The 18,299-nt window shown below is 37.5% G+C and overlaps 1 protein-coding gene across 4 annotated transcripts in view; it reads left to right on the top strand.

Annotated features, from left to right (window-relative positions):
* Window positions 1-2,359: 2,359 nt before the first annotated feature.
* Window positions 2,360-18,299, top strand: part of CEP128 (centrosomal protein 128) — a 383,456-nt gene continuing 367,516 nt past the window's right edge. For 3 of the 4 annotated variants that reach the window (XM_060620445.2, XM_060620441.2, XM_060620447.3), the window contains exons 1-2: window positions 2,578-2,687; window positions 4,525-4,679. The gene's annotated coding sequence lies outside the window, so the exon portion shown is untranslated. Of the gene's footprint in view, window positions 2,688-4,524; window positions 4,680-18,299 lie in introns of all 4 variants that reach the window. The other variant, XM_060620442.3, reaches the window with a different exon arrangement.

Raw genomic sequence — 18,299 nt, 5'->3', positions numbered from 1 at the left:
TGAAGCCCTAACCATCAATATTACCATATTTGAAGATAGTGTCTTTAAGCAGGTAATTAAGGTTTAATGACATTTTAAGGGTGGGGCCCTAATCCAAAATAACTGGTGTCTTTATAAGAAAAGGGAGAGACATCAGGTACTTGCCTGCTTCGGGGAAAGGCCATGTGGGGACAAAGAGATAAGACAGCTACCTGTAAGCCTAGGAAAGAGGCCTGAGGAGAACCTAACGCTATTGATACCTTGCTTTTTGACTTGCAGCTTCCAAAACTGTGAGAAATAAATCTCTGTTTTTTAAGCCCCCCACTCTGTGGTATTTTACTATAATGGCACTAGGAAACCAATACATCATGTAATCTCTCTATACTTCTATTTGTATTGTTTGCAGAAGATGGCTACTGCTGGTGATAATCTTTGTGTGTTTTTCCAGCTTTAACATCAGGTGATTCAACTTGAGTGTGATTTTGGGGTTGGATAACATGTGCCTGTCATACTGATTAAAAGCAATAAGTGTCATTGGGGAGTTATAAGACACATTTTGTGTAAAATATTTTTTTATTGGCTTTCTTATTTTTGTCTATCTTGTAAAGAAGAAGAAAGATTCTATGATCTGACTTCACTATATTTTTTCTAGATGTCATATCTGTGGGTTGAGAGCACACTATATGACAAAAAGTTGCTGTAATTTAATAGTGTATTTTAAAATATCTTGGTCATAATGAACTCAAATATGATTCTCCACCCATTAGCCCCAGTTGTGTTTTTTGATTTTGCTTTATTTTGGTAATGTCACTTTAAAAATGGGGTCTCCTGAATTGAATTTATTCTCTAAATATGGTTGGACCAGTGAAGAGAGGTTGTGGACAGTTTTTATTAATGCTGACATTAGCTGTTTTGGTGGTCATTCTTCCCCCATTTGATCAGATATCACTTCCTTAAAAAGTTTCTATTTTATGTGTCTGCATTGAAACCTACACAGTACTCTATCACCCAGATTTGTAGAAATTTGTTTAATGGTATGTTTCTTCACTTTGAGTAACATGTTCATCTCCTCATGTTTACTACATTTTGAGTGTCTAATACAATGTTTGGATACTAGAAAGATACGGCATACATTTGCTGAATTAAATGAATGAGTGTAATTGTTTTGAAAAATTAAAACATTAACAGGTAAATAATAGAGTTATTATGCTTCTGAATGCATATGGGGAAATTTTATGGCTGTTCTGAATTATCTTAATCTCTGTATCAGGTGGAGTGTATTCTTGAATACAACTGTGAGCAAGCAGCTTGAAGATAGATGAAAATATACAGGTAATTTTTAGAAGAATTATTTTATGTTCAAACTGGTTATGAAATAAACTTTACCCCCCAGTGTTGGCCAGAGAAAATGTTGGAGTTATTGTAACACATCAAATTTATATGCTTATTATTTATATTTTTGTGTATGACAGGGACAGAGAGAGAAAGAGATGTGAAGGGAGAGTGGGAAGTGAGGAAGGGCTGAGAAGAGAGGTACTGATTTTAAAAGATTTGGCCCCTGCCTTTGAAGGGCTGAGTCTGATGGAAGAGACCAACAGGGAAATGGATAATTACAGTACAAAATTATTAGAATAGGGAAACTATGCATTTAATGCAATCTAGCTCTTCTTGAAGTAGCCAAGAAAGCTTTCACAGATAAAGCAAATTTCGATTTAAGACTTGAGGAAGTGATCAATGGTCTTTTTGGCAGAGCACAAAGAAATGAGGCTCTACATGACTAATTGATTTTTCACTTCTTAGCTTTTCCAAAGTTGAGTTCTTTGTTGACGTTTTTATTGCCTTCTCTCAGCTGAAACCGACGTCTCTGAGTGGCATACGTCTGTCTCATGTTCTAGAATGACTGTGGAGATGACACTCTAGACTCAATGTAGCAGCAATCATGAAGTGACAGCCTTAAAGACTTTGGTTTGCCATTAATGAGTTAATGTGATCTTGGGTAAGTCACTCACTCTTTCTAGGCCTAAAGGGTTTTATTAGATAATCTTCTCTGTTCCCTTCCAGTTCTAAGAATTTGTGGATCTTAGGAAAAAGACATTGTGCTCTGGTAGTAAGAGGATTTGTACGTTTCACTTATGGAAATGACTCTTCCCTGTCTGAAAGCAGTAAAAGAAACGGAGTCTGTCATTATTGCAACTACTTTGAATTTTTCTTTTCTTTTTTTTCTTAAGTGAATAGTTTGGACTTTTCTGATTAAATTACCGTTAATTCACTCTCAGGTATTTGCTTCCCGTAGAAGTTACTGGCCCTTTAAAAAAAAAAAAAGAACAGGGCAAGAGGGCGAGGCCCAGGGACTCAGGTGCCAGCTAATCCGGCTTCTTCCGGGAAAGTGGCCCTTAGGCCAGTCGTATGGCATCCTGGGATTTGAAGTTTCTCCCAGGGCCTCTCTCCCTGGACGACTCCTTGTTTTTGAGGACAAGATGGACTACAACTCCCAGAGTGCCAAGCGGCAACAGCAGCGGGGTCTTGTTCGCTCGCTGTGGCTGGGCGGCTAGTTCAAGTTGCCATAGCTGCGAGTCTGGAGAGAGCAGAGTCGGTTGCGCCGCAGCGTCAGGTCAGTTGCACCTTCTGGGTCCCTGGCGGCCGTGGGAGCCGGGAGGGGCCTCGGCGATGATCCGGCTTTAAGGACTTAGGGTCCTTTTCTATCTCAGGTACCTGCCCCTAAATGCCTACTCGCCCTTTCTTTACTGCTTCCTTATCCTATCGTAGTCGTTTTAGGTCTCACTTCCCCTGGTCCCAGAGGTGGGGACACAGAAGCTACAAGGAAATCTGGAGTGGGGCCTTGGATGGGTGGAGTGTTGCCAGGGTAGGGGGAGACAGCGTGCCTGGTATCCCGTCGCCCCTTCCCTCGGCGTGAGTGTTCACAGATTCTGGCCAAGTCATCCAGGGAACTTGAATTACGTAGGCTTTTTTTTTTTTTTTTTTGAGCGGTTAGTTTTGCTGCTAGCAGCTGCGAAGCCTGAGCTGTCAAGGATTTGGGCTCATTCTGGTGTTAGCTTGACTGGGATATAACTTGACGTTTTTGTAACTGTTCTATGGTTACAAAAGTTTGCTACCCTTGGGAACACTGTATCAGCGACCTGGCTTTCCCAGGCCATGAAGGAAGTTGCCCCAACATTAGCTGTTAACAGTCCCTTATTTGAGTTATTTAGCAGGAACACCTGACATTGAATTCCAGCCTCATGCTTTATTGGTTTGATGAAGCTCAGTCACTTGCACAGACGTCTTTAAAACCACGTTGCAGCTGTTCTCAGTTTTGTGTGGAGTATCTAGCACAGGACCTGACACAGAAATGCTCAGTATTTGTTATTTATTTTATCAATTATGCAGATCTTTGCTGTGTAATAGAAATAAAATGTGAGCCACACACCCGTTTACATTTTCTGGTGCCCACACTAGACAAGTGAAAAGAAACTGGTGAAATTAATTTTAAGAATTTATTTAGCATAGTATGTCCAAAACGTTTTCATTTTAGCATGTAGTCAAATATGAAATTTATTGAGATATTTTATATTCTTAAAACAATTTTTTTAATGGCATTAAGTCTTCACATTCTTTTATGTATTTTACACTTACAGCACGTGTCATTTCAAACTAGCCAGGTTTTAAGAGCTCACTAGGCCACATGTGGCCAGTCACTACTGTATTGGCAGCACAGATAGAAGATTACAACTTCAGCCATTTCACATTGGCACAGAACAGTTTGGTTATTGGTATAACTCACCTGGGGAAGTTTGCTCCCCCCCCCCCTTTTTTTTTTTTTTTTTTTTTAAAGAAGAGTGAATTGTGCATTATACCTGTGTCATCCCAGCCTGTCCTCTCTGTCATTGCATGATCTGGGCCATTTTGAACCCTCTAACAGTTTACTTTAACTTTTCCACAGTACTTTTTTTTTTTTTTTTTGGAGACAATGACCAATTATCAGAATAACTAGCTGGGTTTTTGCAGATTGCTTTGAAAGCAGTCACAAAGAATTGAAAACATTTCTGTCCGTAGCTCTTTCCTACAACCAAAGGCATTTTACTTACTGATTTGCAATACTAAATGTGGGAAGAATTGGGCAGCTTATAAAATGTTGCCTTAGGAGTGCTATCAGATAGTTCCTTACTGGCTTAGAAATACAATTTAGCCGTCAAATTCAGAAGTAACATGTTAATTTCGTTACCTGCCTTAGTTAGTTTACCCACTAATAGATCTGCTCAAGGACACTACTTTTGGCCAGACTTGGGCTACAGTTCACCCTAGCCAGCCCAAGGGGTGACCATGCATGAGTGGAAGTGACCAGTGAAGACTATGCTGGCTGAGAACTTGGACGTAAAGAATTCCTGTGAGTTCACTGGGGCTTTTACATGATCTAAGGATAATTTTCTCTGTTCTCTGATATGCACTAAATTGTGTGTAGTGAGAGTGAGCTTATTTTGATCTTTCATTATATAAAAAAATTAAGGTTGTAAGTGTGTTTTACCCCCTTGTTTCATTTGTCTGTAGGTGATTTGGGGAAGGTGTAGGGCAACCAAAGATCGTCTACCTGACTAGGCCTTTTGCCCTGAACCTCATGAAGAAATGATAGGAGGCAGACATATGTGCCAAAGAAGAGCACTGAGCTCAGAGGAGAACAACACGGAGTTTTGGGGGTGTGTTTTGTAAGTATGCTTTCTCCCTGAGTTTCTGAGCTAACAAATTTTTGCATATGGTGGATAAATATATTTCAACAGATAGACTTGGGGCGGGGGGGCGGGGGGGCAAGAAACTCCTTTCTAATATGTAGTACGAAGATAAAATAGGATGGTTGTGAAAGGGTGTTACAAAAATGCAGATGAACAAAATAGATTTGATGTTACAGAAATTCAGGGGGAACAAACTAGATACCTCAACAAAAGCAACAGTGATGCATCTGTTTCTGTTTGACCAGTATTTGAGAACCTATTTTGTCCCAGGCACTGTATTAGGCACCTTTTGCATTTTATCTCTGTGACACTTTTATTATGCTTATTTTCATTTTACAAATGAAACAGTTGAGGTTAAGATAGAGTTTTTTGACTTTCTTGGTATCTGGAGCCAAAGGAGTGGTCTTTGTCTCCAGATCTGTTGATTCCAAATCCCAGTCCTGTCCACTACAAAGAGGACCCATTGCTGTTTATGACTGCTCTTAAGTCAGATTTGATTTAGAGTTAGCCTTTTTAGATTAGGTATACCATATAAGCAATGTTTACTGTTTTTTTGTCTTTTTATATATTCAGAGGGTTCTGTTAGCTTTTTCAGTTTTTTTAAGGTATAATGTTCTTTACATTATTGAGGTAAGAGGTAGTTATAATTTGTGATTTCTGTAGAGTATGCATATTCAACATTCAACATGATTTGAAAATCAAGGGTGTAGTGTTAAAAACTCAAGTGTTGCAAAAACAAACAAAACTCAAGTTTTGCAACATAGATTTAAAATTCTGGACACTTTTTAACATTTTCATGTTGCATTTTGATAAAGGCACTTAAACATATAGGGGAGACCCATTGAGACCTTGCAGCAACACTGTGTCCAAGATCTGTGTTGTACAAAGTCCTTAGATTTAAAGAATTTTAGAGCTGGAAGGGCCTGCTAGGATAATCTAGCCCAGAAATTCTCAGCTGCAGTCTTGACACATCTGGGAGTAATATGCAAATAATCTAGAGTTTATTGTTATCTATAGAGTATTGTCACTAGGTTGATTTTAGTAGAAAGTGTTTTCAGTATGTTCATAAATATCCCATAGTGTGTTTTTATTTCTTGTTAATATTACAAGTCAGCACATAAAATTCTCCTTGTGGTTTTTAACTGTTACCAGCATCCCAATGACTAGATACATTTACTGTATTATTTGTGTTTTTTCTTATTTATTTATTTACTAACATAAATAACTCTGCAATGAAATTATATGTACACCTACAGGTAAGATGTATACATTTGACTTCTGTTTTCCTGGAATAATATTTATAGATGTAGAATCTAAAAAAAATTTTTTTAACATTTATTCATTTTTGAGAGAAAGAGAAAGAGACAGAGCATGAGCGGGGGAGGGGTAGAGAGAGATTGGGAGACACAGAATCTGAAGCAGGCTCCAGGCTCTGAGCTGTCAGCACAGAGCCTGAAGTGGGGCTCAAACTCATGAATGGTGAGATCATGACCTGAGCCGAAGTTGGATGCTTAACTGACTGAGCCACCTGGGCGCCCCTATAGATGTAGAATCTATATACCTATTAGATAGAATCTAGATGAATATTACTTATTTTTACTTGTCAGTTTTCTAGAAAAGCTATTCTGTTAATACTCTTACAGTAAGGGGGTACCTATGCCAAAGCTTTTTTTCATTTACACAAAACAGAGAAAGGAGAATCTGATTCTATCATTTTAGTTGGCATTTATTAGTGAAATAAAGTATGTTGTATGTTTGTTAGGGCTATATGTGTTCTGTGAATCGCCTGTTTATGTATCCTTTGCATCCTTTACAACTGCACTTTTCTTTTTTAAGTTAATTTTTATTTTTTGAGAGAAGGGGAAAGGGACAGAAGGAAAGGGAGCGAGAGAATCTTAAGCAGGCTCTATGCTCAGGCAGAGCCAGACATGGGGCTTAATGTCACGATCGTGACCTGAACTGAAATCAAAAGTTGAATGCTTAATTGACTAAGCCACTCAGCATCCCCTGCTTTAGATTTTTAACCTTGTTTCTGGTGTCTTGTTATTAATGATTATGAGTGGTCCTAAGAGGCCGATCAGGCTTTTCTCAGATATAACCCCTCTCTGAAATTCTTATAACTCTTTTTCTTTCTTAAGTTTATTTATTTATTTTAAGAGATAGTGAGAGGGAGAAAGAGGATCCCAAGCAGGCTCCATGCTGTCAATGTAGAGCCTGACACAGGGCTCAAACTCACACACTGAGATCATGACCTGAGCCGAAATCAAGAGTCGAATGCTTCTATGACTGAGCCACCCAGGCACCCCTGAAATTTTTATAACTCTTAATGTAGATCTGTACAATGCTGGTGCTTACAGTGTTTGGGAGATGGGTGTATTTGTGGTTACATGAATCCAGTTAGCTGATGAACATTTAGAGTCTACCCTGTGCATAGGAGTTGCCATATAAGTGCTCATGAGTGAATGAATGAGTGCTCATGGGTGAATGGATGAGTGAATTAAAGGTAAACCTAAACTAAGCTTTTCTGAAGAGAGATGTCATTGAAAAAGTGACCTATGATTAGTATTTTAAAGGAAGAAGAGATAGGCAAATTTTATAGATCCTAGAAAGAAGGGAAAAGCTTGTCATGCAAGAGTGAAGGCTTTAAAATGGCAAAAATGGGTGAGTGGCAGTTGGTACATTGAAACAGTACTGAGAATGGACTCAGATGATAAAGAGCCTAGGTAATTTGGAGTTTAGAGCTCTATAGTACAGATAAGTAATAATTGAGGAATGCCGGTGCAAATGACAATGACAAGGTGATTTGTAGTAAGTCAAGGAAATCCTCTAGTTTTTTAATTAAAAAAAATTTTTTTTAATGTTTATTTTTGAGAGAGAGAGTACAAGTGGAGGAGGAGCAGAGAGAGAGGGAGACAGAATCTGAAGCAGGATCCAAGCTCTGAGCTGTCAGCACAGAGCCAGATGCAGGGCTCAAATTCACGAACTGCAAGATCATGACCTGAGCTGATGTCCGACAGTGAACCAACTGAGCCACCCTGGCGCCCTGGAAACCCTCTAGTTTTGATTCAGTTATAAGTTTTCACGCACGTATTCAAGTCAATTTGAAATGTTTATCCTTATTTACTCTAAATAGACATATTATCAAGTATCAAATATTCCTATTGATACTGCTTTTCAGTTAAATCCTTATTGTTTGAAGGCTTAAGATAATTAATCTAACCCATTTATCACTAGAATTATTTCATGCAACAATTATTTAATTAGTACATGCTGTTTGCAAGGGCCTGTACTTTGAAATTTGTCTCTGGATTAATCGGACAGGAGAATAAGGAAAATTTACCTGTAAATTCATTTAAAAATGTTCCAACTACATGCCCAGCACTATGCTAGGTATTGAAATACAACCATGAACAAAGTAAATAGAGTCTCTGTTGAAATTTAGAGTCTACTGAGGGAACAGACAAGTAAACAGCCAGTTTGTCTATCGGCTGTAACGAGGTCATATCCACTATGGGCACTTGGCCCGGAGTTGGGTGGAAGCAGTGAAGGAAAGTTTTTTAAGGGGCGTTTTTTGTGAACTCAGAATTGAAGGAAAAGGTAAGAGTTAACCAAGGGAAAAAGAGTGAAAATGTTCTAGGCTGTGAATCTGGCAGTGAAATGAGTCTGACCTATTCAAGGAATTAAAAAAAAAATTTGTGTCACAAATATTTACATTTTATGGGCATGTTTAATGTCTTACTATGATTATAGAGCTATAAGAATGCAGAGGAAGGACAGATCACTTCTGGCTGGAGATGAAAGGTATCCGTGAAGTTATATTATCTGTGCTATGCCTGGAATGATGAGTGGACTTGAAATAAGTGGCAATAGTAGACAGCAGAAGGTGTTCTAGACAGAACTAGTGACATTAGTGAAGAATGAAGTGGTGGGAGAATCTGGTGTAACAGCAGCTGAATGTGGGCCTTATGCTTGTTACAGTTCTTTTGTTGGAGAAGGGCTAGCTGAAGGTCTTGAATTCCTGAATTCTTGAATTCAAGAACCTAGACTCAATCTTCCATGGGCAATGAAGTGTCAGTGAAAGTTGGAATGGACAGGAGAAGACTCCTAGTTAGAGAAACTATGTTGGTGGCTAGGAATGAGTCGAGAAGAGTCCTGGATTCTGAGTGGTGCCATTGGTGAAGAGAAGGGATAACTAGGAATCTTGGGCTTTGGAGAAAGGTTCAAGACTCAGCTCTGCCACCTGGTAGCCCTATAACCTTGGACACTTAATACTCAGTTTATTTACGCCTTTTATGTATATATCATGAGGACAATAATACTTTGTAGGGTTATTGTCATACGGCAATCTGTTATGTGAAAGCACTAGTTATTCAGCATTAATATTGTCTCAACTGTTTTTTGAAGGATTTTGAAATTGAACTTTTTAAAGTGGGGTCTACTTCCATGGAGTCCCAATGATTTAATTTTTAAGTGTAATTGGTTTTAAATGATATTATGTTTATTTAAATAGTATTTAAATGATATTATAGTGCATGTCATTATAATTGGATTCCTTTCTAATCCTGTAGATGTTTTTAAAAATTTTAAAAAATGTTTATGTTGAGAGAGAGAATCCCAAGCGGGCTCCATACTGTCAGCGTAGAGCCCAATGTGGGGCTTGAACCCATGAACCTTGAGATCATTACCTGAGCTGAAATCAAGAGTCAGATGCTTAACTGACTAGCCACCCATGCGCCCCTAATCCTGTAGGTTTAAAATTTTTATTCATACTTTTAAAAACATTCCCAGAAACAGTTCATGGTACAAGTCAAAGTTAAGAACTCCTGATACCTTTTTTTTTTTTTTTTAATTTGTAAGTTATATTCTCCCTCCCTCCCTCTCCCTCCCTCCCCCTCTCTCTCTCCCCCTCTCTCTCTCCCCCTCTCTCTCTCTCTCTCCCCCTCTCTCTCTCTCTCTGTGTATATATATATATATTAAAATTTTTTTTAATGTTTATTTATTTTTGAGAGAGAGAGAGACAATGCAAGTGGGGGAGGCACAGAGAGAGAGGGAGACACAGAATCCGAAGCAGGCTCCAGGCTCTGAGCTGTCAGCACAGAGCCCAAAGCGGGGCTCAAACCCACAAACTGTGAGATCATGACCTGAGTTGAAGTCAGATGCTCAACTGACTGAGCCACCCAGGTGACCTAAGTTATTTTCTTATACTTTGGAAAGAGTATATAAATCATTCTATTTATCCACTTTTAAAATTAAGAATAAATACCAAACTCTTGAATGAGTATATCAGTAAGTACGATAAAGATATATTATAGGTTTTTATTATAGAAAAGTTACAGGAAAGATCTAAAGATGCAAAGTAAAAAAAGAATGGGGCAAGAAAGAAATATGGGGATTGAGAAAGAGTGGCAGAAAAAGAGAAATAGGAAATACATTTACATCATGAAGAGAATGCTTTTTTAAAAAAATTTAAGGTTTTAGGGTATGGCTTCTGAAAAAATAGATATGCTTTGCTGTCTGAAATGGGTTGTAAATATCCTTTTTAAAATTTTTTAAAGTTTGAGAGAACGAGAGAGTGCAAGTGGGGGAGGGGCAGAAAGAGGGGAAGAATGAATCCCACACTATCAGTGTGGAGCCTGATGCAGGGCTCGATCTCGATCTCGGAGCCTTTGGACTCTTAACTGATTGAGCCACCTAGGTGCTCTAGTTGTAAATATTCTTAACAAGAGAAAGGATTATTTAAAAGACATCTTAAAATAGCTGTAATAAATTGGATTTCTGGCAGATGTAAGTATTTAATACTTTATTATGCTCATTATATAAATCTTTAAACAAGCACATATGGAATATTCCAGCCTTAAGTGCATTTCTTGGAGGGGGAGGATGGATCATAAGAAACAGAGTAGGGGAGGACAAAGAAAACATTTGAGTGGGCAGTGTATTTGGAGTTTACATAATTCTTTATGTATAGAATGCAGTGGAGAAAGCAGAGTCACAAGATGTGACTTCCAGTTCTGTTATTGTAACTTTTTAGCAAAGCCATCATGGACAAGTATTTTAGCCGTTTCTCTTCAGCAAAAGTAGAGAGTTGTAATTATACCTACTTCACAGGATTGAAATGGGAGATCAAAAGAGAAAAGACTAACAAATGCTTTGTAAGCCATATAGCAGTATGCAAATTTAAGGTACAATAGGAATAAGAACTATTTTCCTTTCTTAAAATTGTTTGGTTCCCTGGGAAAGTCAAGAGGAGTTTCTGTTTATACTTTAAAAACTAGGAGGAAGAGAACAAATGTGCTTTATAATATACTTAGGAAATTGCTGGTTTCTTTCAAAAAACTTAATGTTATACAGAGAACAAATATCCCCAACTGCTATTTATGATTGTTTAGATTTTTTTTCTCAAAAATTGCTAGCCTGTCACTTGTTTCATCAACTGCTTGGGCTTATTTTGTGCATCCTAATTTGAATCTGTTTTTTTTCTTCCACCAGTAGAAGACAGTCTGAAACCCACCTGTTTTCTGAAGGAGAGTAGGCTTGAGAAGAAACCTCAGGAAATTCACCATCCTCTGAACTAAATCAAATGATTTATTAGTAAACTATATTTTTCAGCTAGATTAGCTCTTGCTGCATAGCAGATCAAAACTGGAGGCGTATGACAATACATGTTTATTGCCTATGCAATGGGTTAGCTAAGCTGCCTGCTTATCATCTGTAGACTCACTGATTTGTCTGTGTTCATCTGGCTGATCTAAGCTGGAAATCACTGGGCAGCCATGGATCCCACACCTTCCTACACCGTAGCCTGGGCACATCCTGGTGATGGAAGCCTTGCAAGAGAGCAAGTTCCAGTGTGTAATCTCATTTCAAGCCCCTGCTTGTGCCATGTCAGCTAAAATCCTATTGGCCAAAGTGAGTCATACAGCTGAGCCCGGTTGCTGGGGCCCGGGCTGGTAACTCCACCTAGAAGTAAGGATAGTGGTATAGGGAGGGATGAAGATTAAAGCCAAATGATGCAATGTCCTGCACTCTTGTTCTGAAAGTACTTACATCAGGGAAATATTCTAAGTAGTTTCGGTCCTTCTGCTCAGGAGTAGTATATCCTTCTGGTTTTATAGTCTATAGGGATGGCTTATAGCAAAGTCGTATTACCCAATTTTCCTTCTTGTCTGTAGAGGAAAGCATTATCTTTTGAACATTTAACCTTGATTCATTCTTCATGATTGAATTGCTTGTTTTTAATTAGGGAATGAGACTGGTAGACTTCCTTTGTCTTGATTCTTCATCTAAAATAAAGTTGCAAGCACAACTGCTCAGTGGGGCCAGTGAGGTAACTCACCATGTGAAGCAGGTCCAGTGGGGACTGGGGCAAACAGGAAGGTGCGTGCCTGACTCTAAGGCAACTACGGCGTCCCATGTTGCAATGGGAAAATTCACCCCCAGTGTTGCCAGATCTTTGGATTTTTCAAGAGAAGCTAGAAATTAGAATTTTTATATGCGGTCTCTTTGTTTTCTAATTAAAGCTTTAAAATCACACAGTGAACATTATTTTTAAGTACATGTTGGTTGTCTGTGGTCCTCCAGTGTTCATCCACCCATTTAAGCAAAATGGTGTCAGAAACTTGGGGGTGCTAGTCTCCCTTGGTCCATGCTGATATCTTGCCCAGTCTGAAGCAGTTTGGACAGTTACTAGAAGTTGTCTCTACGCACAGAGGACTTCATTCTTGCCTGCTATTTTGGGAATAGTGTGAGAAATATTTTTTGGCTGGCAAATGCAAGCGTTCAAAACTAGGATTTAATTACAAATAATAAATCCATCTTGGGTTCGTCAGCATCCATTTCTCTTGTAAGTTTTTCTTGAGTTTTCATTTGCTGTTTTTTATCTTGACATGTTTTACTTTTTATTTAATTTTGTAAACTCCCTTGTTGATTTTAGAAGTGTGTGTGGGTGTATATCTAAAATATCTGTATCATTTTGATGGTGAAACAGGGAGGGGATTATTAAGTAACTTTGTTTTCTTTTAAAACTGATACTGATTTTTAGCAACTGGCACATATATAATTATCCGAGCACCTCCTAGTGTTTTTCTCCATATCCGAGTAAGCTGTCCTTTTGTATGGTATATGGCCTTTTCCAGAAATAGCCCTGCTTGGTGGGCACTGGTCCCTGTAACTCTGTTCTTGAACTCAGAGGTACTGGAGTAAAGGGAGCAAAATGCAGCCTAGGAGCTGAGCCTGCCTGGCTTCACCCATGGAATAGAGTGTGGGAGCGTGAGCGGAAGAGAGAGGAAATGCATGGCAGCAGCAGGAATAAATGGGACATACAATAAAAAATCAAACTGTGTGTGTGTGTGTGTGTGTGTGTGTGTGTGTGTGTGTGTGTGTGTGTGTAAATGTTAATTCTCTAAGTTCTTAACTGGAGATGATGATTTAACCAGCACTTGTGCTCCTTGCCCATGCCCTGGGGACATTGAGCAATATCTAGAGACAGTTTTAAATTTACGCCCTGGTAAAGGAATGTGAGAGCTTTGCTTATTTGTACCTTCTTTAGTTCCTTTGAGACAGATGGGTTTTAACTGGTTCCCATTTCTTTTTCTCATCCATCTGTCAAACTTCTACTCATCCTTCGAGATGAGTGGAGGGATCCTTACCTGACTCCCCTGGCATTTTGTCATATTAGCTCACCACGTGTACTACTTTTATGAGTCTTTTTCTCCCCTCAAAGACTGTGATTTTTTAATTTACTTTTATCTTCCATTTCTAATGTAGTGATTCAGTAAATGATAAATGCACGAATCTGTTGCCTCTCTTTGATTCTGTTTCCTTTGTCTTACATTATCTACTAACTGGCTGATGAACTGGACAGTTGATTTTGATCTTCTATTAATTTGCCAAAAGCTTTTGAGGATTTGAAGTTACAAAGGAGCACTGGCATAAAGAAGACATGTACAATTAATAATTGTACGTGGTACTTTCTGCTGGCTTGTTTACTTTTTCTCTTGAGGGAGAAAATAAAGCTCTCAAGTCCTATAGCTATTGAAACAGTGAGAAATGCTTTCTAAAATTTGAACTTAGTGATTAAGCTTAAAAGACACTTCCCACCTCCCCCAATACTCCCTCCAACACATCGTTACCTTGAACATTGAGGACACTTGCCTTGGACAGGGCCAGCTGAGGAGCCATCACCTACTTAACATGCACTAGTCAGCCTGTGTGAAATATCACCCCCTGAGGCTGGGTGCTTATCTTTTATGGAACAGCTTGCAAATCCTAATTGTTTTAAACTGGCTCTGAGGAAAAGAGACTTGAGGACCAATAAATTATAACTCTCCTACATACAAATGTGCATCATTATAATGAAGACAGTCTGATGGCTCTTTAGGTCAAATAACAAAAGAGGTGGACGTGAGCTTGTAAAGATTCACCACAAGTCCTCTTATAGTGTTGAATGTAGTTTTACTCTTTCTGGTTGGTGTTCAGGTCTGTATATGGACATTTGTTTTTGATAGATCCTTAGTGGGAGTGAATTGATGAGAGTTCATTACTTGCTCTGGTGGCTGTATGTCTTCTTTATAAGGTTCATTAAGACAGAAGCAACAATATTTATGCCTTTAAATACTGATGTGTTGGGAACAGCTAAATAAACTATTCTAAGAATTGTACCATCTGGTTTCAGACTGAGAGTGTTCTCTAAGACTCTGGAGACTTTCACCCAAGGTCACCCCTCTTAGTCCTTTCTAGAGTCTTGGAAAAAGCTCACCATCTAAAAAGCAGACAGCGTGCATATTATCACTTTCTCATCAATGAGAAATTTTGTTGTACCAGTAGGTGGTAGTAAGCTGCAGAGAACATTTACTGCTTTTTCTTCAGTTGAAAGAAATGCCTTTCTCACCTTTAACCGGGATTTAGGTGATTCAGCTTCTTTAAATTGTTCTTTAAAAATAATTAAGTAAATAAATAACTGGTTCTTGAAAGAGCTCTTCAGTCATTCTTCAATTTTAGCCACTCTTTTTTTTTGTCAACAGATGTTATGCTCAAATTTCTTATGATGATGGGAATGGAGTTCTAACCCAATTGAATTTTCTTCTTTTAAATCATTAACCATAATGATAAAGATTTTTCTTGAGCATACATTTATGTTTTTCTACTAGTCTTAATAATTTTTCTTTGGGCTACAAATTGTAACTGCGATGAAAAAATCATTCGTGAACCAGTTTTAATTTGTTCCCAAAGCAAAATTTGATAGCATAAGCTATCAGTGCATATTAGTATGCCTTCATGTAGTCCTTCAACTTTTAAGTTTATTCTAGTATTTGGTATGTTTCTTTATGAGAGTCCGTTTTTGAGTCTAATGACTGTCCGCAAGATTGCAAAGGTGGAATCATATAATTGAAAAAAAATTATTCTTTTAGCTCCTAAACTCATGATAAATGGTATCTTTGGTCAGCCAGTATTGTACAGTGTGAAACAGTAGAGACTGGTATTGTGATCCCATCTCTTGAACTCCTTCATTGGTGAAGACTAGTGACATGACCCTACGTAGGCAGATGGTCAAGTAAGTTGCCTGGGAGAAGGAAACAACCACCAAGAACAAGGGAGTTCTGAATACAGCTTTTATTTAAACACCTTTTCCAGGTTGTCCACTTGTTACTAATCTGTTGTATTTATCTTTGTTTTAAGTATACATTATATTTTTCTTTCCACAGTTATTGTGGAAAATTCAGGGAAGATAGGAATGTTTAAAAAAATAGAAAATGACTAACTGCTGGATAATAAATATACTTTTGGTATATTTTCTTCCCCTTTTAAAGTTGTCTTTTCCCGCTCCTTTAAATTTGTTTACTCGCAGTTTATATTCACACACAGACAACATATAATGTATATTACAAAATGGGGACTCATGCTTTTATCCTTGCATTGCTATTAAATGTCTCCAGAAACAGACTTTTTAGAATCTGTATACTGTTTCATTGCATGAAAGGTACTGTGTTTTAATCATTGTTTTATAGTTTGAAATTTAAGTTTTTATTTTCCCTCTATTATAACTTCCCAGTAAATATCCACATATATAAATTCTGTACGTATTCCAGATGATTTTGTTAAGGGAAATTTTTGGAAATGTAGTTAGTGGGTTATAGGTACAAACTGCTATTGATACATACTGCTTGGTTATTTTCAGACAAGTTATGTCAATTTACACATCCCCCTTAGGACAGTAGAGGACTGCTCTTTTCCCTACCAACCTGGCTAACCATAGATATTATTATTTAACAGAAAAAAATTTTAATGGGCTAGCAAATCATCTCATTGTTTAATTTACATTTTAGATTAGGTAGAACAGTTTTGTGTGTGTGTGTGTGTGTGTGTGTGTTTTTAAATTAATGGCCATGCATACACTTTAGTTATGTGACCATTCTCAATATGTTTTTATCAGTGTGGAATAAATCTAATGCTCTGGGTACAGTTTGGGGGGAAGATTTTCAGAGGCCTGGTCAATTTTTATTAACACCAACGATAATAGGATATACAATATTTTTTTAAAAATTAAGTTTTTAATTATAAAATAATACAGTCTCAATGGTGAATAAAGTGTGTAATTGACACTGCTTTGTGGTTTTCTTCTTTAGTCAGCTATATTAAGGGATCTTGGGAATTATTTTAATGGCTCTCCATATATTCCCTGTAGGTTCTGATTATGTGGCTGGCATGACCCTCTTGCCAATACTAGTGGCCACTCCTTTCTCTTTTGTTTCTCCCTCCCTCCGTCAACTCTGTGTCTGGGGAGTCATGGTGTTGGCTGATGAGACATGGGCATCTTTTGATAAGGTTGAATCTCTGCCACCACGGCTGCCTTTTGTGTTGTGACACTTAGGGTAGGGGCTCACTCAGTTACTTTTGAGGGTCATTTTTGACCTTGTGAGTTGTCAGTAGTTAAAGAGAGTGCTCAGTTTTTATCAACAATGAAAGTAGTCTGATTTCTGTTTTTATTACGGATTTTTTAATGCTTCTTCAACATTTATGACACTTATGTATAATTAACGTGCTTAGTTGCTGAATGTTTCATATTTCATATAAACAAAAGTCCCGCGGAATTCTCAGATCAATCTCATCTTACATCTTGATATCTCTATAGGAGTTCCATCAGATGCAGGAGTTTGAACATCTTTTATTGCTCAAAGTAATTGAAATTAATAGCTGAAGACTGTGTGTGTGTGTGTTTACCAGTGAAATTCATGCTGGAAAGTGTGATTTTCTCTTATTAAAAAATATGTAATCCCTAGTAGGGGTAAGTGAGAGGTCTTTCTTTTTCATTTGTATTAAGTGACAGCTACACTTAATTTAGTTCATGTTTTATTTTAAATTCGGATACCCCAGTGTTTTCACTTGTTATACACATACTTTCCAGGTGCATTCAGAATAAAGATCCAGAAAGTCTAGAATATTCTAGATCATTAACAAAAGGTTTCATTACACTGCATTTAATAAACCATAAAAAATGGCCATATAGATTTTAGGAAGATTATAACAATGTTGAAGATTGTTAACCCTCCATTAAGCGAAAAATGAAATTTTTGGGATATTCAACAAACTTCCACTTTTGATCAGTGAGTTTTCTCTCATTCTTCTCTATCCCAATATTTTTTTTCTTTAAATTCCATAAAAGATTTTCTGAAACTTTAGAGATTGTCATGCATGAAATGATTTTATTTTGCATTAAATCAAAAATTGGGGTAAGGATGGGAAGAAAGCATATTTAGGGAATTTTCTGCTGATGAAACTATACTCAGGATGTTTGGCTTTCTCTTTTGGTGGAGATGTTGGGGATGCCTTCTTCTCACATACTTGTTATTATGGAATTTTTACCTCTGTTAATAGCATTTAATTCTGTATTTTAAATTAAGGTTCATGAGGGGTGCCTGGCTGGCTCAGTCAGTAGAGCATGCGACTCCTGATTTCACGGTTGTGAGTGTGAGCCCAACACTGGGTGTAGAGATAATAAAATCTCTTAAATCTCTAAAATCTCTTAGAGATAATAAAATCTCTTAAAAATAAAATCGTAACAAAAGAAGGTGCATGAGAGTGTTCACTGTACACTGAATGGGGTTTCCTTATTTTAGGTCATTTTGTGACTGTTGTATTTTTGTTTAAAGATAACACATGTTGTTACAACTTTGTAGAACGGACGTCAGACTAATATTGAGGCCTATTAAGACCTATTAAGTCTTAGCTGAGAGAGTAACTTTTTGTTTTTTCAATTGTAGAGATGCCAATCTACGAGCACCTTCTACCTTGCAATGTTGTAAGATTACGTGAGATACTGTATGTGAGAGTGCTTTTAAAATTTAGAAACATTGCACAAAACTAAGAGAATATTATTATTTGCAGTTGTAAACATGACTAAAATCGTATCTGAGGAATTGTTCATGTGAGGTGGAAAAAATGAAGGAGAGAGAATTACGTGGGAAGTGACCTGTATTTTCAGGCTATGTGTTTAGAAATTGTGATATGCCAAAGGACTAATGTAATAAATACTTAAGATAGCAATGCAGGTAGTTAATTTAATCTCATATGTCCATGCTCTTTACTATTTGATTGACC

This window comes from Panthera onca, chromosome B3 (genome assembly GCF_046562875.1).
Source record: "Panthera onca isolate mPanOnc1 chromosome B3, mPanOnc1 haplotype 2, whole genome shotgun sequence".
NCBI lineage: Eukaryota > Metazoa > Chordata > Mammalia > Carnivora > Felidae > Panthera > Panthera onca.
This window is presented reverse-complemented; position numbering and strand designations above follow the sequence as displayed.